The following is a 25946-nucleotide window of genomic DNA, read 5'->3' as shown; positions in this document are numbered from 1 at the left end:
TGACAGTGGTGCATTAAATTCACACAGAATTATTGTGTTGCGGTCTATGTGATTCCTGAAATTGAGAAGGATTTGTTTGATGTACAAGGATGCACCTTTCTTTGGGGCATAAATATTTACTATCATTATGTCTTCCTGATTTATGCTTCCCTTAAGCAGTATGAAATGTCCTTCTTTATCCCTTCTGACTAACTTCGGCTTGAAGTCCACTTTATCTGATATAAAAATGGAAACCCCCACTTTTTTACTGAGTCCATGTGCATGGAAGGTGTTTTCCCATCCTTTCACCTTTAGTCTATGGATGTCTTTTTCTATGAGATGAGTCTCTTGCAGGCAGCATATTGTTGGGTCTTTCTTTTTAATCCATTCTGCCAGTCTATGTCTTTTCATTGATGAGTTTAGGCCATTAACATTCAGGGTTATTATTGAGATATGATTCATATTCCCATTCATTTGTGCTTATTTTGGGTTTTTAACTTGGCTTGGTTTCTTCTCTGAGTGGTTTTTCTCTAAGGTAGTTCCTCCCTTTGCTGACCTCCATTGTTGTTTTTCATCTCCTCCTCATGGAATATTTTGTTGAGAATATTCTGTAGCACAGGCTTTCTATTTGTAAATTCTTTTAACTTTTCTTTATCATGGAAGGATTCTATTTCATCTTCAAATCTGAAGATTAGTTTTGCTGGGTATAGGATTCTTGGTTGGCAACCATGTTCTTTCAGAGCTTGAAATATGTTGGTCCAGGCCCTTCTAGCTTTTAGTGTCTGGTTGCTATCCGTATTGGTCTCCCCCTATATGTAATCTGATGCTTTTCTCTCGTGGCCTTCAAAATCCTATCTTTATTTTGAATGTCAGGCATTTTCATTATAATGTGACTTGGTGTGGACCTGCTGTGATTTTGTGCATTTGGTGTTCTGTAAGCCTCTTGTATTTGATTTTCCATTTCATTCTTGAGGTTTGGGAAATTTTCTGATATTGTTTCATTGAATAGGTTGTTCATTCCTTTGGTTTGTATCTCTGTGCCTTCCTCAATCCCAATAATTCTTAAATTTGGACTTTTCATGATGTCCCATAGTTCTTGGAGATTCTGTTCATGATTTGTTACCATCTTCTATGTTTGGGCAACTTTATTTTCAGGATTAAATATTTTGTCTTCCTTGTCTGAGGTTCTGTCTTCCATGTGGTCTAGTCTTTTGGTGATGCTTTCCATTGAGTTTTTTATTTGGCTTATTGTTTCCTTCATTTCAAGGATTTCCATTTGGTTTTGTTTGAGAATCTCTATCTCTTTGTTGAAATGATCTTTTGCTTCCTGCAGTTGCTCTGTCAGCTTATTGGTATTATCATTCATTGCCTGCATTTGCTCTCCTATCTCATCCTTTGCTTCATGAATCATCTTAATCATGTATAATCTGAAGTCCTTTTCTGACATTTCTTCTACCATACTGTCATTGGATTCTATTAATATAGAATCTAGATTTGTGTGGATCATTTTCTTCCCTTGTTTTTTTCATGTTGTTCATGTATCTTCCCCTCTAGCAGTGCAGATCTGGAGCATTGCAGATTTCCCCCTATAGGCTTATAGTGGCCCTATAGGTTTCCAAAACCTTTTCTTTAAGGGGAGATCAATATTAGCAGTGCCCAATTTAGACACTATGCAATCCTATAACCCCTATGAGGACTATAACAAAATTGTCATAATAAACAGAATGAGTTCAAATATTATCTTCAGTAAAACGAAGAGATTTGCAATAAGGTCTGCAGTTTCTAATGGAAGACAAAGAGGATGCAGAGGGATGTAGAATGTGTCTGTTAATGGGATAAGAAAAAAATACAGAAGTTCTAGATAATAGAAAGGGTGAGAGTGTAGTCAAAAGAAATTGGATGTTAGCATGCAAAAAAGGGAGAAAGAGACTCTGAGGGACCAGGTAAACAAAAGGAAAAGAGCAAGAAAAGTAAAGAAATAAAAACTTAAAATCTTTCAATAAGGAGAAAAAAGAAAATCTACAGTAAAACAGTCATATAGTAATGAAACCTCCCAATCTTCAGTAGCCTGATGCATGAGAGGTACCTGACATTGAGCTTTAAGTCTCCAGTAGGCATCTCAGGATCAAAATTTTAGTTTTATGCACCCACTGTGTGTTAACATATGACCAAATTAATTCAGATTGTGTTGTAATGCATCCTATGGAATACAATATTTGGTATACTTTGGAATTGTGGTTAAAATTCCAATAATACCCATTTATCCTGTCTCCTCATTAAATCATAAACACCTTGAAAGCAGAGATCATTTACTTTGATCTTTTTTCTATTCCTTGCACTCAGCACATTGCCTGGAAATTTTCAAAATTTCATGATGTGTCATTGATGGATTTATGGAATAAAAGAGTTAACTTTTTCCAATAGAGTTATAAAGATAGAAAGTTTTTTTGTTGCATTTTATTATTTTTCATTAACAATATATATTCTTATTTGGAATGCTGGTGAAGAGTTATGAACACAGAGTTGATTATGAAAGATGGAGGAAAAATACAAGATAGATGAGATTCAGCAAAGTTCAGTAAAAATTGTTCAGTGAGGTAGTGAAGACTTGCTTATATTCTCAAAGTCAGAACATGAAACCTTTCAGGAAACAGTGTGGAAGTGGCTAGTGGCAGGTTTTCATATATTCTATAATAGCCTCTGCACCTCTCTATCCTGAAACGATAAACCTTATTCTCTGTGGATTTACCTGGATGAAAACCAATCAGGCAACTGTGCAAATACTACAAACACCTGCACATCAGAAAAATTTAACAGTGCCAGCACCAAATAGTTCTTTTAGTTTATCTCAAAGAATGTTCCCAGCTAATCCTCTCTTGGGGACATAGATAAACACTCTGAAGCTAATACAGTCTTAACATAAATTAAAAATAATGCAGAAAAGACATTTTCGAGCATACAGTATTTTGTTACCTTTGGATTTCTATTCCCATTTTGTAAGTCTCGTTGTTGAAAAGAAAACATTTTTATATTATTGTTCTGAAGAGGCCAGTAACCTCAGTACTACACACCATGGTAGATTTTTTTTCCCTTTTCCTCCCTTGGTAACAACTTAGAAAACCCAGATGCTAAGCTATGGAAGAGATTCCCACAAAGCACCTGGCTTCTTGGCAGATATCTCAGGTGACTGTATTGGTAACTGCTTTTCCATCTGAAAGTTGATTTTAGATCCAAAATTTACTCCTAAATTTAAAATATCTAAATTCTCATCATACCGTCATTTTAAAAATTGGAATTATAAATGAATAGAAGAAAGATCAGTAGGAGGAAGGAGGAGAGGGAAAGGGAAAATACTGGGAACTGAATTGGAACAAATTAAATTCCATGCTTATGTAATTATGTCAAACTGGACTCCAATATTATATATAACTATAATAAACAAAAAAGGAGATACACAAAAAGAAACTGAAGAGTGTCTGTCCATTGAATCTGTAATTAAAAACCTTAACACAAAGGAATAAAAATGTAATTATGGAGAAACATTGTACAAATAGTAGTTTTTATGCTATGTATAAAAGTATGTTATATTATTTTATGGCATCTACTACAAGTAATATTGTTTGATTTTCATATTACTTTATTTCAGGAAGTGACATGCACAATAACATTTTTTTTAAAAATCCCAAAATTCTATTTCCAATAAATCTTTTTCTTCTTAGTCTAAAACTTTCACCTTTTTCTAATATTTTCCTTTAGTTCTAAAAATGTTGATGTACTCCATAAAGCATCTTAACAAGAGGCCACTCATTTCAGAATATCTTAATTAATTAGTTATTGCTTATATCTTGCCAATATAGCAATGAGTTAAGATCATATTATTTACAAATTGTTTTCATGCATCTCTCTTTCCTAATGTGAGAGCAGTTCTTATTTACCTTCTCTAATTTCTAGTTTTCCCTGTTGATTTCTAAAAATATTATATGAACTTTTTGGGAGGATTTTGTTAGTAACTTAATTTATCTCTCAAATGTCCTGACACTTTTAGTTTTTTTTCCCCACCATCATTATGTCAATGTTTCCTTTGTATCTCATCTGCATCTAAATTTGTATTTTAGTTTTTCTTTGTTATTTCATGTGAAATATAATTAGGGCTTGGACATGAGGTGTCCCCCTGACATGCCTCTGTTACTGAAGAAATATTCAGAGAGAAGGTGATTGGATAATAAGAGCTGTAACATAATCAGTCCATCTGGTTTGAATGGGCTAACTGGGTGGTAATTGAAGTCAGGAGGGGCATGGCTGGAGGCGGGGGGTTCCTGAAAGCTTGTGCTTTGGACAGATGCATCTTTCCTGTGTCCCCTTCCACATTTTGTCTCTGCTTTCTAACCACCATGAATGGAGCAGATTCCCTACACAATGACCTTCCACTATGATATTCTGCTCTACCTTGGGCCCACAGCAATGGAGTTGACCCACCATGGACTAAATCACTGAAACTATTAGCCACAATAAACTTTCCCTCTAAAGTTGTTCTTGTTAGGTATTTTGGTCATAGTGACACAAAGCTAATATACATATTTGCCTATTTTTCAGTCCTTATTAGAGCTCAGTAATATCCTCTAAACCAAGATTCACTTTCTAACCTGTTTCATATGAGAAAAGTCATGTAAATGCAAATCCACAGATTCCAGATTTTAGTGTGTTTTGAGCATATTTCTGTAGCTTTTGATTTTTCAGAGAGCCTCATTCAAAAGAACTTCAATAACACAAGCATATTTGGTAAGATGCAATAAAGATATGCTCTCTCACTGCATCAGATTGAAATCTTATCCTCAATAAACTGAGGAAAGAATAATTTGAATGGTTATATAACTTCACTACTGAGCTTACCTGTTCCTGTTGTTATACTTGTCATCTAATATTTACTGCTAGTTCTTACTGTTAAACATAAACACACAGCTATTATCATTTGAAAGGTGAGGTAATATGTTGACTTTTAAAAAATCTATGTTCTGGCAAGAAAGAAGCAAGATAAAAACATTCCCCAAATTGATAGTGTCCTATCTGGAAATAGTTTATCCCAAGAGTAGAAAAGAGAGGAAAGAGCATTAATGGAGCTAATAGTACACGTTCCAAAGGATTGGGTTCACTTTGTGCACAAGAACTTTCTTGAATGAATTTCTCACACTGACCCACACTGACCTCAGGAGTTCTTCATGATGTAGATAACACAATATGTTTTAAACAAGGACAAATTCTTATTGGATTAATTTATTATTGTGATGAAATGCTCATATAATACACTTTGAATATTCTATTTTTAACTCTGTTTCCATTCCTACAATACATTCTGAAGCTCATAACCCTGAGAGATGACTACAGTTGTGACGTTTCACCTTGGACAGAACAAACTATGAACTGTCATTTGGTTTCTTTGGCTCGGATTGAACTCGATGTCCTTCCTTGTCTGCTTTTCTCCCATGTACTTCAGCTCTTTTCGGTCACATAATAACTTTGTGTAGCTTGTAAGCTAAGAAGTCAATCCAAGGTTAAGCTGTTGCTTGACAGAGAAGAAATAAGCAATTCGATATGAATGTTGTCTGTGATATGGGCATGTGATTTCAGCAAAAGTGACTGGGATATATGATATAGATCAATTCTTATTCCAGAATCTTTGAGCATTCTCAGGCCAACTGAAGCAGATCCTGAGGATGAACTGTCTTAATGCTGTCTTTTGGTTTTGGAGATCAATGTGTTTGCTCTGGTGTGTCTTGCTCTAATCGGCTACCTGAGCACCTGCATTGACTCTTACAGCATCTCATTTGTTTTAGACAATCACAGAGACAGGCAGGAGAACCTTGAAGAAAAGTTAAAAAATCAAGATAAATGAATCTACACTTTGAGAATATTTACGAATTAGCTTGCTTAAGTTTTCCTGGGCTAGTCGGGTTTTGTGATTCTAGATATATGTGATATGATTGACTTCCAATTATTTAAAGCAAGAGAAATAGTGATAAGGGATTAGAAACCTTATTTATTTCTCTCCCACATATTTTGTGAATATAGACACATCTGATTCTATCAGAAAAAGATTGCAAAGAAAATAGGAATGTGTGCTGCAATGATTCAACTTGGGGGTGAACCTAGTTTGTTCTGTCCCTCACCAACAAAGAACATCACAGAACTTGAGCCCTGAATTACAATGCATCATTTTCCTGTTTGACCTCTTTTCTCTAGTATTTGATCTTTTTCTTCCTTTCAAATCCCTTCACTTCCTTCCCTGGAATTTACCTTCATGTCTTCATATTTCCATGAACTTCTGCTTTTCCTTTGGCTCACTGTCTGCTTTCTTAAACCCAGTAAGGAACTCATGTTTTCATGCATTTTATTTTAATTGCACTAATGATAAAAATGATTTTTAGCTCAGCTTACTTAAATCTAAGTGATATTGTAACTCATTTTGATTTATTTATATAATTTTAGGAAAATAATTCTGGTTTAAAACAATTAATATTCTGCATATTCTTCACACATGCCTTTTCTGTAAGCATCACTGATAGATTTTCAACTTTACATTTTTTACAATTTTATCAAGATATAGTTCACATACAATAAAATTCACCTATTGAAAATGGTCAGCTCAAGCTGGGTGCTCTCCTAGAATTTCAGCTCCTCAGGAGGCTGAAGCAAGAAAATCACAAGTTTGAAGCCAGCCTGGGCCACTAAGTGAGACCCTGTATTGAAATAAATATTTTGAAAAAGGGATCGAGATATGACTCAGTGGTAGAGTGCCTTGGGGTTCAATCCCTAATACCCCCCAACACACATACACACACACAGAGACAAAATTGGTAAATGTGCAGTTCAATGACCTTTTAGTGCATTCACAGAGTTGTGCAGACTTCACCAGAATCTATTTTATAACAAAATCTTCAAAGAAACAGTACCTATTAGTGCTCATTCCCTATACCTGTTCTGTATTTCTATCCCAAACCAGTTCTAGAAAAAAACCTAATCTATCTATGTAGATTTTTCGGTTCTGAATATATAATCATATGACTATGTTTAATGACTGGTTTCATTCTCTCTGTGTGAGTTTTCAATGCTCCTTTATTTTGTAGCATATATCAGAATTTCAAGCTTTTTATGATATAATAATCTTATTTATTGGTTTATTCATTTCTTTATTTATTTGGTACTAGGGATTGAACCCAGGAGCACTTATCACTGAGATACTTCCCCACTTATTTTGAGACAAGATCTCACTAAGTAACTTAGGGTCTTGTTAAGTTAATGAAGCTGGCCTCAAACTTGTAATCCTCCTGCCCCAGCCTCCTGCATCTCTGGGATTATGGACATGTACCACCACACCCTACAATTAAAGGTACAAATAGTTTATTTTTAAGCAATGTTATTATACATCAACCCTGCCATATAATACAATTCAAAATGGTTTCAGCAGTAATGAAACAAAATATAGTAATGTATAACTCCTAATTACATAACATTATTATTTTACTATCTCAATGAGAAAATTTAGAATAGATGTAGATCTCTCCACCACTAACAGTCTTCTACAATTTATCTGCTAATTCTTCACCTAACACTGTCCTCAAATTTATTATTTTAGTAAAACTTCCCAGATAAGACATATATTTGTAAATAAATAGCTGACATCTCTTACATTTGTTTTTCTGTCCATAACAATTTGTCTGGTGATGGGGGAGAAATGGAAAAACATACATAGTCTATTTCTGTCATGATGAATTAGAAGGCAGAGAAATTTCTATTATTAATTTGTTGTAGCACATAATTCAAATATCAATTGATTAAATCCAGCATTCAGTTACTCAATGAGCATTTATCCATCATGCTCTCATGGAATTAGTTTTGTATGCAATTAACTTTGTGTTGGATGATAAAATGCAAGCTTAAAAATAAACTGTTAACAAAGACTCATTGTAAAATACCAGATGCTCTTTTCAATTTTTGGTTCTGAAATGAATACATGTCAGCCAAGGCCAACAGAAATTTTCTCCAGCTATATCAGATTTGTCCAGCTGCGTCCCAATAGATACTTTTTCCATAATGTTTTTCCATTTGGATATGATAGTTGTTTTTTGGTTTGTCCCTGGAGTGTGAGTTATAAAGAGGAATAAGACTTGCCTTTTTTCCTAGGTTTAGTGGGTTCACACATGTACTAGAACAATCAGTGTGCTGATGGCAACAGCAGCTCAGGAACCTAGAATAGCATCTAAAAAGAAAAACTGCAAATATTTTCTATACCACATAAGACAATTTTATTAAAGGCCAAATCCATCATACTCTCTTGGGGCCGCACCTACTACCATGTAACTGCAGTGTCTTCTCACTCTGGCTTGGGGCTTGGCAAAGGACATTTTTTATTTTTCTAGGCTAATGGGGTGATTGAAGATGTGATCCAGGCAAAGTATTGATAAACATTTATGTACTCTTCCCTCTGCCATTAGCATGGGAGCATGACTGCTGGAGGATGAGGAACATGCAGAAAAATGCCAAGTATTCGCAATCTACCCAGTGAAGAGGGGATGCAACAACTCCATGTTAAAGGTGGGAGCAATCTCTGCCAATCACAGAGATTTCCAACCAAGCCCAGCCTAAACTTCTGACCTACAGACTCCTATGCTTCACACATATTTATTTTTGTTTGTGATTAAGTCATTGTGATCTTCAATTAGTAGCATTATTGTAGCAATGGATAACTGATATATATGTGAATTTTCAAAAAAATAATCAGTAATACTTACTGGTGATAGTATCAGAATGTCTTCTAGCCTATGTAATAATGCAAGTAGAAACTAGAGATAATTTATAAATAGTAATAGCTGCTTATCTATTATGACTCATCAATAACAGGTTGAACTTTAATGGGAAGGATTTCCTTAGACAGTGAAAACTTACCACTTAAAACAGAAAATAATTAGCATAAATGTTTAGAAAGAAAACTTTGTGTCATAGCTGGGTCCTTATCTAGATTTTTTTAAAGGGAGATACTCCATAAAAAATAATTGCTTACTGGTTCTGTTCATTATGAAAATATTATATTATCAGTATTAAAAATTTGTTACACAGGGAAAAATAAAAAGAAGACTATCATTGATGGTTCTCATACTAAGATGATGGGCAATTACTAATATTTGACAGATTTTATGTAATAATTTTGGTCAATTTCTTTACATATAGCTTATTTTTAATATAGCTATGACCATATTGTTTGTACAATTTCATGTAAGCATTTTCTGCTGTTTTAAATTATAGTTATAAATAAAAATTATCATAATAGCTATTTATCACAGCTCAAAAGTAGATATAATTTATGTAAATATTCCATTTTCATTGAATATTTAGTTTTCATATTTTGAGTTATATTATTTTGCTTGATTGCTAGTATAAATAATGTTATTAGTGAACATTGATGAACTCTGGGCCATTTCTACATAAGGATTACTAATTTAACACAGAGTCCCAGAAGTGGAATTACTGAGTCAAAGGGTATAATGTTTAAGACTCTAAGTATATGTCAGGATTATTTTTCCAAAGGATTATACCAATCTACCTTATCACTAGCACTTTATGCCTTTAAAGCAGAGTTATTTGAGCATTAATTAACCTTTACTTGATGACTCGTGATCATTGTTATGAATATCCATCATTGCACTCTACCCAGGGACAATTTCAGAATTTATTCGCAATTATAAAGTATTTTCCCCTTTCCTCCTCTTAGTTTTAGTTTATTTGCTATTGTTTTCTGTCTTTTACTTTTAACACCTGAAATTCAAATGGTAAAATGGTATTATCCAGTATGAGGAAGACAGTTTGTGGAGCAATGGGAAATGACTTATTTTGTTTATTGTAATATAAATTGATACATTTGGGGGAGATCATCCTAAGGGCCCAATCTTAAAAATGTGCCTATTTTTGAACCCACAATCCCTACTCCTAGTACTTTATATTAAGTGTTTATACCCTTACATTATACTGTGAAAATAATCAGGGATATAGAGTGAAAACGTATTTTCAAGGGTGTTTATTAAATAATTTTGATAATTAATAGAAAGATAATAATAAATAGAAAAATACATCAAATAAATAATAGTGACTTTCTATAGCAGAATACTACAGTTACTGAAACATGTAGAAAGAATTTACTAATATGGAGAAAATTAAGGATATATTAATTGAAATAAATGTTTATAGATTATTTGTAGTATATACACATGAACATATACACCGTGGAAACAATATTATTATTTTTTTAAATTTGCATGCATATGCCTGAAGAAAAGGAGATGCCATAATATATCATAAATGGTATTCTATTTAACAGGATTATGGGTTATTTGTAGAACTTTTGTTGTGCTTTCTACGGTTTCTACTTGTATGATCTAAAATAAGAGTACATGGGTATTGAATATTGAGTGATGGTTTGGGGTACTTGCCTATGAGAAAGTGCATGAACTCTAGTGCACAAATTTGATGCCACATCTTAAGGATGCTCTGGTGCTTATTTGTTTCCCTTCCAGATCCTAGGTATGTACTGAGGCTGATAGATGGATCACCACCAAATGGCTCTACTATTATTCCTGGGTGATTGTACATTGAGTTGATCGCTCTTCTGAGGTTTTCTGTTGCTCCCCTGTGTTTCAATAGATGGATGTGCCAGTTATGACACACATTGTATTACCACTCATTATCTGATCAACTGAATGTTTAAGATATGAAATTTAGTAAGTGTCCCAAACTGAATGCCCTACGGGACAAGAGGTTACGTAAAATAAGTAAAGCAGATTAGTCACTGACTGGGGGAAAGAGAACAGCTACCATTCGCCATCACCTGCCCATTGGCAAGAAGCAACATGGGTCTTGTGATGCCAGCTCTGATGATTTTTCAAGAGAAACTAGAAATTCAATTTCAAGCTATCATTCTATTTTTATATCCTAGCTATTAATTCAAAGTGTGCAGGCCAGAGACACATGACTGCAAGTTGCCTATGTCCTATGAGCAGCTGGTTTATAATTTCTGATGTGTAGGCATGTCAACCTGTCAAATTTGAGGCACCTACAAGCAAAGAATCCTAATATAAAGGCCAATAACTTTTCAGTGAATGATCAATTCACTTTTTAAGTAGGTATTTAGGCATAATGTGAATGTGAGTTGTCAAGGTGAATATGACAAATAAATAAGCCAACATTTTTCAATTTTATAGCTGTATCTTAAGTGATTTTAGTATTGTTATGTATGTCCTTTGTCTAGAACCCGTGTCTAAAATTATAAACCTCAACGCGTGTAATTCTGTACTATGAAAATAAGTGGGCTTTCTAAAGGATGCTGTGGAAGGAAATATGGTCATCAGAGAAAAACATGATATGATTTAGGATAACTAGATGTGTGTCTATGTAAGGAGTATGAGTCTATATTTCAGGTCAGCATATTTTCTCCAGAAATCTGAGTTGAGATTAAGTGTGATAGGGACACATAAACTGTTTAGATATCTGGTACTATGGACTTGATTGCCAATTGTTCATATAAGTTGTCTAGTAATGAATGGTGACCAATATCTGGGGACTTTGATGATTTTGAGAAATTATAGCTGCTTTTATTGGGAGAGAGAATCTGCTGATGCAATGAGAGGCTGAATGCAGATATGAGCCCTATCGTGGGGAGGAGAGGTGGGAAAAATTCCATTTATATTCCCCTGGAAGAGAGGGATTTGATCCCATTGTTTAGGCAATTCAACTTGAGCTTCCAGGTTTTCTTGGAAACAATTCTTATTGCACCACAGTTATAGATCTTTTGCAGATGGAGTTACACTAATATTTATTATAGCTTAAGGAAAATTAAATGCAAAGTTTCATTGAGGGTGGGTAACATGCCAAATAATTGTAGCTAGCACTGAGATGATTCTGTTACTGGAAGGGGGTCACAGATCTTACCTTGAGAAACACTGGTGTGTGTGTGTGTGTGTGTGTGTGTGTGTGTGTGTGTGTTTGTGTGTGTGTGTAATATAAATATTCAGTAGGTTATACATCTATAGCTGCCTATTCTTTTTTTATTAAAAATCATAAATTTACATAGGGCAATGTTGCTTGATTCATTCTGTTATCTTTTTCCCTTCCCCCCACCCCTCCCACCCCTCTTTTCCCTCTATACAGTCCTTCCTTCCTCCATTCTTACCACCCTCCTTATCCCTAACCCTAAACCTAACCCTAACCCTAACGCTAACCCCTCTTACTCCCCATTATATGTCCTCATCCGCTTATCAGCAAGATCATTCGTCCTTTAGTTTTTTGAGATTGGCTTATCTCACTTAGCATGATATTCTCCAATTTCATCCATTTGCCTGCAAATGCCATAATTTTATCATTCTTCATGGCAGAGTAATATTCCATTGCATATATATGCCACAGTTTCTTTATCCATTCATCAATTGAAGGGCATCTAGGTTGGTTCCACAATCTGGCTATAGTGAATTGAGCAGCTATGAACATTGATGTGGCTGTATCTCTGTAGTATGCTGATTTTAAGTCCTTTGGGTATAGGCCAAGGAGTGGGATAGCTGGGTCAAATGGTGGTTCCATCCCAAGCTTTCTGAGGAATCTCCATACTGCTTTCCAGAGTGGCTGCACTAATTTGCAACCCCACCAGCAATGTATAAGTGTACCTTTTTCCCCACATCCTCGCCAACACCTATTGTTGCTTGTGTTCTTGATATTCACCATTCTAATTGGGGTGAGATGAAATCTTAGGGTAGTTTTGATTTACATTTCTCTTATTACTAGAGATGTTGAACATTTTTTCATATATCTGTTGATTGCTTGTACATCTTCTTCTGTGAAGTGTCTGTTCATTTCCTTAGTCCATTTGTTGATTGGATTATTTGTATTCTTGGTGTAGAGTTTTTTGAGTTCTTTATAGATTCTGGAAATGAGTGCTCTATCTGAAGTATGAGTGGCAAAGATATTCTCCCACACTGTTGGCTCTCTCTTCACATTACTGATAGTTTCCTTTGCTGAGAGAAAGCTTTTTAGTTTGAATCTATCCCAGTTGTTGATTCTTGCTTTTATTTCTTGAGCTATGGGAGTCCTGTTAAGGAAGTCTGATCGTAAGCCAACAAGTTGAAGGTTTGGACCTACTTTTTCTTCTATAAGATGCAGGGTCTCTGGTCTGATTCTGAGGTCCTTGATCCATTGTGAGTTGAGTTTTGTGCAGGGTGAGAGATAGGGGATTAGTTTCATTCTGTTACATATGGTTTTCCAGTTTTCCCAGCACCATTTGTTGAAGAGAATATCTTTTCTCCAGTGCATATTTTTGGCACCTTTGTCTAGTATGAGAAAATTGTATTTATTTGGGTTTGTGTCCATGTCCTCTATTCTGCACCATTGATCTACCTGTCTATTTTGGTACCAATACCATGCCATTTTTGTTACTATTGCTTTGTAATAGAGTTGAAGGTCTGGTATTGCAATACCCCCTGCTTCACTCTTTCTACTGTGGATTGCTTTAGCTATTCTGGGTTTCTTATTCTTCCAGATGAATTTCATAATTGCTTGCTCTATTTCTGTAAGGTACACCATTTGGATTTTAATTGGAATTGCATTGAATTTGTATAACACTTTTGTTAGGATGGCCATTTTGACAATATTTATTGTGCCTATCCAAGAACATAGGAGATCTTTCCATCTTCTAAGGTTTTCTTTAATTTCTTTCTTTCGTGTTCTGTAGTTCTCATTGTAGAGATCTTTCACCTCTTTTGTGAGATTGAGTCCCAAGTATTTTTTTTTTCGATGCTATTGTGAATGGGGTAGTTTCCTAATTTCTCTTTCTGAAGATTCATCACTTATGTATAAAAATGCGTTGGATTTATGAGCATTGATCTTGTAACCTGCTACTTTACTGAATTCACGTATGAGTTCTAAGAGTTTTCTGGTGGAATTTCCAGGTTCCTCTAAATATATAATCATGTCATCAGCGAATAGGGATAGTTTGAGTTCTTCTTTTCCAATTCGTATCCCTTTAATTTCTTTGGTTTGTCTAATTGCTCTGGCTAGAGTCTGAAGAACGATGTTGAATAGAAGTGGTGAAAGAGGGCATCCCTGCCTTGTTCCAGTTTTTAGGGGGAATGCTTTCAGTTTTTCACCATTTAGAATAATATTGGCCATGGGCTTAACGTAGATGGCCTTTACAATGTTAAGGAATGTTCCCACTACCCCAATTTTTTTTTATGAATGTCTATTTTCAATCGATTTTATTTTCCAAAGAAGTTGTAGCAATGCCACGTGTTCTTCTAGAACTCTTTCCTTTTCTCAGAGAGAGAACCTAACTCTCTTCTTGATTCTGAGTGGGGCTGTGACTTGCTGTTAACTGACAGATTGTGGTGGAAGTGATACTACATGACTTCTGTTGCCAGGTAATAAAAGGCAATAGTGCTTTAGTCTTAGGAGCTAGAAACCCAGTGCTGGTGCACAACTCTGTGTGTGTGTGAGTGAAGTACACAAAAGGAATGAGTAGATTCAAACATCTATGTGTACATATATTCATGACCCTGAAGCTGACTCACTGGGTAAGTTTACACTGGTCCATTAGAGACACCATGAGGAGAATTCCCATGGCTAAATGAAAAGAGAAACCCTACCAGTCCCCAGCAACTCCAGTTTTAGCCACCATCTGACCTCACCTGCATGAGACCTTGAGCCAGAAGCAGCCATGTAAGCAAGGTCTTTCCAACTTTTTGACCCAGCAACCTGAGAGAAGATCTAATTATGATGGTTAGTTTAGGCTACAGGGGTGATTTGTTATGCAGTGATATAATAGAAATCACTTTTGTCTCTTTGTCTATTTGTCAGCCCTTTCTTTAGAAAGAATCTTTAAAAGAGGAGAATTTCTAATTTAAACAGAGATAGTGATCTAAGGATCACCTACTTGTCCTCTCTCATACCCACAGCGCTTTAATAGACCCTAAGGAATGTGTAGAGCACAATTTGACATTTTTGAAGAATAGTCAAGGAAGGTCTTGAATCTCTATTGTCCATAAATAAGTCACAAAGAGAGAAGAAGCAAGGGTGGGGGAATTGTGTGCTCAATTGTGACCTCATTCAAAGGTTGAAATGCAATTGATTTTTCTCCTTGAATAATATAAGGAGTCACTGCATCTGTCAAGAACACTGACAAGGAAAGTAAGATGAATACCAACTAATCCATCACATTTCAGATAACAAGAATTGGAGTAAGATTTCACCTGCTGACTGGTCAAGACTTTACCAGACCCTGATAGTCTTCTCAGTACAAGTGGAAATGGAAGCACGTTATATAAATTAAAAGAATGCTTGCAAAAAGAAATTAATCTGTATTTGTGGATTTACTACCATGCATCACAGATATTCATTTATATTATCTCACTTAATATTTAAACATTTTAAAAATACAATTATATTATCTGCAGAATCCAGAGAGGAAAGTTGAGTATCCATGAAGCTAAATATTGTAGTGTCGCCCTGGAAATAGCAAAGATTTGAACTCAAGCTCAATTTAGCTTCCTGCCAGAGCCTATGGGTCTGTTCTACATTATTGTTCTTCGTAAGGTATTTCTGAACCTGAAGGTAACTTGCAAAGACCCAAAAGAGATTCCTCTAGCTCTAGTATTCATTGCATTTGCATTAAGTAATGTGTGATCAGCAACTTCCAGTTTTTACCAGTTCACACCATAGGGCACATTTCATTCAGCACCTTGAATCTCTAACTTTCTGAGAGCTGAGTGCAGTCCATCATAACACCATTCGCTAGGTGTCCGAGTAGCTAGGATGGGTACCTTGCCAGTAAGCCTGCTTGTCTTTTTTCCTGCTGCCCCTCTCAAACCATCATGTTCCATGTCAATGGAGAGTGGATGTGGCCTGGATCCCTCTCCCTTTCCTCCAGGGAGTTTTCAATATGAAAACCTGGAACAATGTAATTGTTAAGAGAAACAACTGCAAAGTCACTGCCTGGATGGAAATGCCACCTCTGATAGTTCCTGGTCATGAGATCTTAGCTGTGTATAATGAACCTCTCTGTTAAACACAGTTATTCAACATATGTCAGTTCAAGTGCTTTCAGAAGTAGATGCAAGTCATTGGAAGATGCTTCCATGTTGTCTAAAAAGGGGAGGGAGCAAGAAAATACATGGAGAACTTTCAGATCACAATTCAGGACTAATATACATGGAAGGAGAGTGAGAAGAATCGTGTAGAAAGATCCTCACTCTGCAGTGTAGGAAAAAAAACTTAGCCAGGCTGATGGGGAGTCCCCAATCAAATATTGCCATTAGAGGAGTTCTGTATTAGACATAATATCTTGGCTCTAGTACCCCCACTGTGCTCAGTCATTGACTGGTAACAGTTTGGGGAGTGAGCAGCCACAGAGTGAGTGCTGCAATAGATCCCCCAAGTAGGGCAGCTGGAGATTGTCAGCTAACTATGGCTCCTCACAGCAGGTTTTTCGTGCTCAGAGATCTGAGCTGTGCATGGTCTGGCTGCTGCAGTCACTATGAAACAGGCTGTGGCAATGGTGAAATGGTTTTAATCCATGAAATGTATTTAGAAGAGCACATCACATATAGAAATGTTCAAAATGGTACAGCAGTCATCATCTCTAAGGAAACACAAGGATGAATTAAATGCTTGGGTTAAGTATGTTATCCAATGTCATCAGGAAGACTCAAATCCTGATGCAAACAGACTGCAAATAGACACCTGGAAGGTGGAATGAGTCCTGAACCCATAAGAAAATTCTACAAAATATGAAATGTTTAAAACTGGACTAGACACTGCTCAATCTCTGTAGCCATTCATAGTCTTCTCTCACATTACCAAAAACTATGGTTTCCTAAAATGACAAGATCTCTTATCCATTCATACTATCTTCTTTGTTCTCTCTCTCTCTCTCTCTCTCTCTCTCTCTCTCTCTCTCTCTCTCTCTCTCTCTCTCTCTCTCTCTCTCTCCTGCCCCTCTCTCCCCTCCAGAGTCACCATTGCAATGATTGGCTTGGAACAAATGTCATATGCTAATAACCATCATCCTCTATTTGAATATGGCTCAGTGATCATTCAGTGCCTTATGAAGAGGAATTCAGAATTCAGTGTCAGGTGTGTGAGCAGGTACATTTTCAGCAGGAGATCCATATTTCTTGTGTCTTATTTCCATTCCTTTCCTTTCCCCCTGTTAAACTCTGTAGTGGTTTGCCTTTACTTAGCACTAGTTCTATGGTAACTTTGTCTCTTGGTGACATCAGGTTAGATTTGTTTTTCTACCTTCCACCACCAGCTAGAGATAGGGGCTATAAAAAGGGTCTACTCATAGTACTATTGAATACAGTCTGTCTGAGGGCAGAAATGAGGAAATGAAAAATAATGAGACAGCTCAATGAAAAGTATTTCAAGTATACAGGTTACACCTCAGACCTGAATCGATGAATTATTTACAAGTACCATTGTGCCAAGCATTGTGCCCTGCTCAGGTTTATATACTATAATGAATATGTATTGAAAAATTGAAAAGAAGTGATTTAAATCAAGTTTATTTAAATGATAATATTATGCATACTTTTTGTTGCAAAGTCATTCTCATTTCTAGCTGAGGAGCTTTAAAAAAAATACTGCTGGCTGGTACAAATCCAGACCTTAATTAAATCAAAATCTTTGTGGGTGAAGCCTACACATGGGTATTTTTAAAAATACATCTCTGATGATACTAATATGTGGGCAGATTTGAGAACCACTCCTTTACAGAGGAGTTTATTAGCATGAGTCAGGGTGTCCGGTTTGCTCTCCTCTTACTGGGCTACTCCCAGTTTCAGAGTGAAGGGCAGAAGCTCCTGCATGACAAGGTAGCTGTGACAGGCTCAGAATTTCTTAAATTTTTCCACTTTTCTTAAATTAAAAATTCATATTCTCATGGTTTTCTGCTCCATAATACATCTTGTTTGCTTTAATATTTTTTTCTTTCCAAAGAACCTTCAAATAAAAAGCCTTGCATATTGCAGCATGATAAATCTCTGGCTTCTAGTCCTCCAAACATACATCCCACCTCTCCCTTGGTATGCAAGCACCAGTACTCCTTTAAGAAATCTTAATTTTCACATCTATCTGAGGAATTTCCATGAGGATTAAATAGAATGAGGTGCTTAGAGAATGGGTTTGGTTAATAAGTTTCCAACTATGTTCATGTTATGGATGTTTTTATGAAGAAGTGTGTACTTCTTCAGTGTTGCCTGAATGAATTGGCAGAGCTGGTGCCATTTCATGCCTAGTTTTATGAAGAGTCTAAAGGAGGTAGGAAGAGGAGGAACCTACCAGAGAAGTTCAGGAAAGTCAAAGAAGGTACAACCAAGGCTGGAGGAGAGAGAACTCAGCAGAATGTCTGCCCCACCCGACCTTGTGCTGATTTGTGCTGAGCCTCCTGGGTAGTCTGATTGGATCTGGCTGGAGTCAGAAGGCAGGACAGGCTTTCAAATCTTGATGATGCCATTAGTCCTGCCATTTTAGGAAACTGCTCAGGAGTGATATCTTCTCCTATGAATCTCAGTCAAAGGGATTTTTCCACTGAGGTTTAAACTGAAGAGTTTCCAAGTTGTAAGATTCACCTGAATGCAAATTAGGATTGTGGTCACTGAGAACCATAAAGTGCTGAGTTAGTCTTGGGAAGCTCAAGTCAGTTGACCTGGCAGCTCTGATGTGAGATGAGGTGGAACTGAAAGGTGCCAAGTGGTCATTTTCTAGGCATCTGCCATTTGGACTCAGACTTTCCTGATGATGAGAGTCTTGCCCTTCCCTTTTCTGATGACAGAGTGCTTGGGCCATGGCTGGCAATAAGGAATGATAATAATGCTTATAAAAAGTCACCTTACATTTGTGTTCCATGCCACATCGAACAATGCAGTGTCATATCCATTATCATATTTGATCCTTGAAGCAATTCAGTGAACTAGAAAAATTACTGCAGCCTGAGATTAGGCATATACTTTAAGGACACATGGTCACTGGCATTCATTTGGAGTGTGTGCTTCTGTGCCTGAGATACTGTGACCTCCTTTCTGCTCTCAGTGTATATGCTCTGCTATTTAAAGTTTTATTTTTTATAATCCTTTTGCCTTTTTAAAAAATCATGTTACCCTTTGACCTTTCCATCTTGTTCTAATATCTTTCTAGCATTAGTAAAACTAATTATTGAGAAGAAATGCACATTTGAGACGAGACTCTTGGCTGAATTTCTGCTGGATATTTTCCCTATAGCAGGTGTTAACATATTCAGTTTCTTTGCTTTCCTTTTCTCTTTCTTCCTTTCCTTTCTTTCTCTCCCTCCCTCCCTTCCTTCTTTCTGTTGTTACTAGAAATAGGTGTGCACATATGGACTGGAGGAGAGTGGAGATGAAGGGTGAGGAAGAGGATGGATTTTCACTAATCAAAGAGAGAGATAAATCATAAAAATGTTCCACAAGAGATACTTTGGATATATAAGGCAGGATCCATGGATGTGTGAATTCAAGGCAACTATGATTTTATGGGATATATTTCTTTTGGTGAAGCAATACTATTAAGCTCTGTTTGTGTTGCTTATATTATCTCATTGTATATAGCAATAGCTAGTATCAGTGATAACTAACTTATTTTCAGTTCTTTTATGTTTAGGAAATATATTCTCTCCTCAGAGAATTGTGATCATTTATTAGGTGAATGAACATCCTCTCAAATGTGTGTGGGATAAATATCACACTGCAATTATCATGATCCTCGCCCTAAATGATTCTATCTTGTATTTCAAGATCTTTATTTTGCCAGATGGTATTGAGAGCACTAATACAGCAGTCAGAAGTTCCCATATATACAGAAATGCAACCATTAGAAATGGGTGTTAACAAAGTGAGAATTGTTATTTTCTGTACTTGAGAATTTCCGGGCCCTTAGTGAGACATATATTCTACATATGATATAATATTAAAGTCTTTTAAAAAAATAAAAGTAAAGTTAAATACATACCTGCTCCACATCCTTATTTTAGTAATAATCACAAAATAATAATAATTTTATAAATAGGAAACTTTTGAAACAAAACCTAACATATGGTAGAAACATACACCTATTTGTCTGACACTTTTTTTTTTCTTTCAATTTAGGCCAAATTTACCAAATATTTTGATAGAGCAGAGACTATTTAATGTTGTGATTAAAATCTCTGGATTTGGCTCTTACAGTAATGATGACTCATAAACCTTCCAGAGCCAGTTCTTTCTTATGTACAATGGGATCATATTAGTAATTAATAGGGTTGCTGAGTTATAAAATAAGATAATATGAAGTGTTTAGCAAAGCATTTAGTATGAGTTGGTATGTAGTAAATAGTACCTTTCATTTATAATTTTCTATTAATAGCAATATTAATTCAGTCTTATTAGCCAATATTTGTTATCACTCATATATTCAGGAACATGTTTTTTCTCCTAGAGTATCTAAAGTAGAATTTTATTTGTGTTTATAAATTCACTTTTTGATGTACTTTTTGACTAAACACTATGCATGAGATACTTCACTAGGAGTTGGACTTAGAACAGTGAGTTAGGTGAAAACTTGCTTTCATGGAAATCGTAGTCAGTATGAAAAATAAGTAATGAACAAGAAAACTAACAAATCTGTTCTTAATTGTTTAATAGCAGAGTGTTGATCACAGTTTCCTCTCTGAGTCCACTGAAAGACCCACTCAGAGCATTTTTCCTGGGATGTGAAGCAGAGAGGGGATTTATCCATGGACACAAACCTAGAAAGTTTACTCTTTCACTTGGACTCTGTGGTAATTGACTGTTCACATATAGCTTAAGTCTCTGCAGCCATTTCACTAGGCAGAAACGTGTGTGTGTGTGTGTGTGTGTGTGTGTGTGTGTTGTCCTTCAATTTACCTCATCAGTGCTCAGAAAATAATGTCAAATGATTAAGTAGATGAAGTTTCATTCTTTATAAAGGAATATACCTCAAAAATACTTAACATCTCTAAGGCATGCTGAGTGCAGACAGCAACAATCAAATCTCTTCTCCCATCTTTATTTGTGTTCTGGAAGGACAAGATAGGCCCCCTCCCCATATCTCCTTCAATCTTAGTATTTGAAGTCTTAAGGATAATAAGAAAGAATCTTTAAAGATAGCCCTCTGGAGTGTGGGTGCACAGAGGGAGGGGGCTGTTGGCTTCTTTAGTAGACATGAGAGGTTCTTCTGGGAATAGTGCAGAGAGGCTTCCTGGGGTTCTTGGCCTGGGAGTTAAAGTTGCCTCTTCCAAGGCCTTGGGTGCTCCCTTCTAAAGACCCCAGGAAAAGCACTCAGAAGGAGGAAAAAAGTTTTCCTTCTGGCTCTCTACAGTGAATTACAAACTGGCATTCTCTCCTCCCATTCTTAAAACTCGAAGGGTGGTACAGGCAGCGATGCTGACAGTGTGCATTCGCAGATGCCACCATATGGGTCTCGAAAAACTAGTTGCACTGATGATTCCCTGCACATGTAGGAGACAGTTTGCATTGTTGGCATCGTCCCTGCACAGAAACAAGCACAGCTTAGCAAGGCTGAGCAGATGGCACTAGATCTGGTGCCAGGGAAGCAGTGAATTAAAGGTTATACCCACCAGGTTTGATGCGGTGCCAGTTTGAATTGGTACAGAAGCTTCGGCCCACCTGCTTATTGGCCTCATGACATCTGGCATCTTTTTATTTTATTTTTTTTTTAAATTTGGATTGAATTGAAGGCAGCAAGGAAAAATGTCATTTTAAAAGCCAGTTACAAGTCAATAGATTTAAACTCTTAACAAAAAAAAGGCCTACAGCCCTTCACATTCATGTTTTATATTAATGATTTTTATAAAACCTTGGGGGAAATTGCACACCGATGTGCTCAATTGTGTTGCAATTTATAGCATCATACAATGGAGAGGGTGGACTGCTAAAAACTGACTCAAAGTTGCTAAACAGTGACAACAGAAAAAGGCTATTATCTGTAGCCTATATATTGTAATTAGGAATCAGGGAGGAAAATAAATTTGCTTCTATTTATTCTAATGATTTTCACATTATAATAATTAGAAAACATTGTGGCATGTCACATAAAAGCACACTTTAAAAGGTGTTTTGCACCTTTATTTTGCTCCCGTAAGGTTTTTTTTCCTCTAGCAGCGCATTTAGTTATGCTGTATTTCAGCTGTAATCCCCACTTGCTCTGCACACATTCATATACTATGTACACAAACATGCAACATACCCAGCCCCAGGGTAGCAGTGTGTGCATACTGAAACCTGTTTGTATATCTCCTCCGTTTGGGATTTTCGTGTCTGCTTCCTGGGTGTGAAATGAAAGCACGCAGCAGAGTCACGTTTCTGAGGTGATTAACTTTGTAACTAAGACTTCTCATTCAAAGTATGTATAATGCCTGGCTTAGGGCACCCACAATTTAACTTTTTAAAAGTGACTTTAGATGATATTGTATCAAGTCCCGCATCAGCATTCTAGAGGTGAAAGGAACCATCGTTAAGCAAACATATTAAATATCTAAAATAGCATCCATCTTTCATCCCATAATTCTGAAATGTATCATGGTAAGATTGAGTATTTTACCATTGGAATTTATTTGATTTTTCTTGGCCTGTTTTACAGAATTATGGCAGCTATTAAGTTTTGTAGTAGTGTAGTCTTTCAATTTTAGAAAACCATCCACAGAAGAGTAACTGGTAAGGAAAAAATAAGGATGAACTGCCTCTAAATTGTGCCCAAAGAATTTAGAGAAAGAATAAAGGGCAAGCAGGAACAACTTCTAAACACAGAGGGATTGAAAAGTCAGGAATTTATTATTTTTTGAGACCAGATGTCTACAGACAGAGATGGTGAAGGAACAATAAACCTAGGCAGTTCTCAGACTATATAGGAGCAATGAGAAATGGGAGGTTGTCTAATTAAGAAACCTTTATCTATTCCAACCCTGGATATCATTTGGAAATCTACTCTCTGTTTTGAAGCCTTTAACCAAATATTATAATGAATTTTTAATATTAAAAGTACTATTAACTATTAATGTTAAAATTTAAAACATATTAAAATAATTTTAAAAGTTATCAATCATGAATATTAAAATGTTAATTAGCTAATTCTGAATTGCATGAACTACAACTTTTTATTTTCCATTGGAAAAGCCAGGTAAAATAACTATTTCCCAAGAAGAGGAAATTGCTATGGAAAAAAATAACATCAAAAAATGTAAGCAAGTAGACTAGAAATGATGTTAGTTTTATATATCTATTTGTCCTTACCCAAATCCTAAGTTTGTTTTAACTATATGGAGGGGAAAAATATCAAGTTCATCTGAAATAATTTAAATGATATAACAGGCAGCTTTTCAACACTAGAATACCTAGTCAGGAATGAATAAAATCATCCACACTGCAGAGATTTCCTGATATTAGAGCGACTTAGAGCTTCCTCCTGTTCATGTAACTAGCTCATTTATATTTGATACTTCTTCATAACTCTATTAGACTGAAATTTCTTTCACAAACTTCTAGGATATTCTTTTAGAATAATGCTCCTTCGTTATTGCTATCCAAAGACATCTTACTGTTGTCACAGTCTAAGCTTATACATTATTCAGTGTTGTTATAAATAATTCTTGTTATAGACCAGGTACTAAATTGCTACCTTGTATTCATTGTAGTGAAAAATCTGTTTCAAAGTTCTCCAAATAAATAGATAGCCCAAAATATTCCAGGAAAATAAAAGAGATATGTGCTTCCACTTTTTCATCTGAACAGTTAGAATAAGGCAATGGTTAAAAAAAATTCCCCATGAGAGATGGCCATAAAAATTGCAAGGTTATGATAACAATAAGATGAGTTTGGTGTATTCTTTTCAGATTAATGATTCGGGGGGATACCCAAGAATAATTTATATATAATTGAAATATTATTTATAACTGAAAACATTGCTTTCTGGGCTGTATCAATATTGTATTGTTAAGTATCCTCTTCTCAATACATTTATGATCTAATACTTATTATTACTGAAAAGTAAATGGAGAGCTCTATGGATTGACCAAGAAGTAAGATCATAAAAACTCTTCCCTCAGCAAACCAGACAGTGAATTCTGTGCTTATTTTTTTGAAGATAACTTTATCATCTATGTATAAAACAACCAACTGGAAGTCCAAGTTAATGGAGATGTATTAGGTTTTCAGAGTGAAGTTTTATTTTCCAACTCATAATAATAAGTCTTTCTGGAACCTACTAATTATAGTCTCATATCTCAATATAGTAAATATCTTCCATTTACCTATTTGTAATCTTTTTTACAGAGATAAGGTAATCAAGTTTGTTATTAGTAGTCAGTACTGATTTTGAATATTCATGAGCAAAGCTTCATTTTAGAAAATAAATCTAGAAAATTGACAATTTATTCTTAAGTTAAAGATACAACGAATGTTCCAGAAGATTCCATTTACATGAGCTCTGTTTTGAAAATAATGGTCTCATGGAATTAGCTCAGTCAAATCCTGCTCTCTAGCTACCATCATCATCATCAATATAGATCCTTCACATTTCCTAAGATACGACCATACTGAAGAGATGGTAAATACAGTTCCTGGCACAAAATAGGAACTCAAGAATATTTGCTTAATGAATTTATGAACCATGTAGAAAATTGATCTTTCTCTTTCTCTCTCTGTCTCTCCCTCCCTCCCTCCCTCCCTCCCTCCCTCCCTTCCTTCCTTCCTTCCTTCCTTCCTTCCTTCCTTCCTTCCTTCCTTCCTTCCTTCCTTCTTTCCTTCCTTCCTTCCTCTCTCTCTCTCTCTCTTTCTCTGTCTCTCTTTCTTTCTTTTCTCTCCTCCCCCTGCCTCTTTCTTTCATTTGTTCCTTCTTTCTCTGAGTTAATTTTGGTGGAGGATATGTTATAGAGGAAGGTAGGGGCACAGATTCTGGAGTCAGACTGCCTGGATTCGAATTGACTGTGCTAGCTGTGTCAGCCAGGGCAAGTTACTTAGCCTCTCATTGCCTGAGAAACTCTGACTACATCAAGATACATAATAATACATTCTCATAAGACTTCATGAGGAACCAATTGTATATATTAAGAATTTTGAAAGGCTTGGGATGTGGCTCAGTGATAGACCATTTGGCCAGTATGTGCAATGCCCTGGGCTTAATACTCAGCATCTCTCTCACTCTCTCCTCTCTCTCTCTCTCTCTCTCTCTCTCTCTCTCTCTTTCTCTCTCTCTCTCTCTCTCTCTCTCTCTCTCTCTCTCTCTCTCTCTTCTTTCTCTCTCTCTCTCTCTCTCTCACACACACACACACGCACACAAATTTCAAATAATTCTGGGAACATTGTGAGTGCCTTTTAAATATTTGATCAATAAATAGATATTTATTAAAGATACATAGATGATAACGTTTATTTCATAGATTTATTGAAGATAAATAAATGATAAAATTTCCAGCATAGAGTGCATATTAAGACACAGTCTTGTTTCTGATATACTCAAAGTATTCAGATATCCTTCTATTCAAAAAATGTCTAACATGCCCAAAATCAAGTTTTCATTTGAGTGAAAGTTTAGGTCTTGAGCTTAGAAAGATTTACCAAAAGATCTAGGTGATGGTCAATATTCTTCAAATCAATATAGTTCTTTTATTATTAGAGAAAAATTATGAAGGCCTTGAGGTGTATGTTCATCATCCACAATATGTTCTTCCTTTTTGATGGTGCTTCTCATTTAAAGGAGAAATAATCTGATATTGGCTTTCCATCCTTTTAAGTTGATGTTCTAGTGAATTCCATAAGTGTGAATGATTTCTACAGAGTCTCTGCAATTACTCATGCTTAGATTTTAAGCTCTTTTCAATAGATGTAAAATGAAAGCATTCATTTAAAAAGACTTTT

At 35.7% G+C, this 25946-nt stretch overlaps 1 long non-coding RNA gene across 1 annotated transcript in view; it reads left to right on the top strand.

The window, feature by feature from the left end:
- LOC306647628 overlaps positions 1-25946 on the top strand; it is a 63224-nt gene that overhangs the window by 6607 nt on the left and 30671 nt on the right. Inside the window, exon 2 of the long non-coding RNA XR_013760142.1 lies at positions 8469-8568. This is a non-coding gene — a long non-coding RNA (uncharacterized lncRNA). The remainder of the gene's footprint in view (positions 1-8468; positions 8569-25946) is intronic.

Source organism: Sciurus vulgaris (assembly GCF_902686455.1).
Source record: "Sciurus vulgaris genome assembly, chromosome: 1".
Lineage (NCBI taxonomy): Eukaryota > Metazoa > Chordata > Mammalia > Rodentia > Sciuridae > Sciurus > Sciurus vulgaris.
Note: the sequence above shows the minus strand (reverse complement) of the source record. Positions and strands in the feature narration are given on the sequence as shown.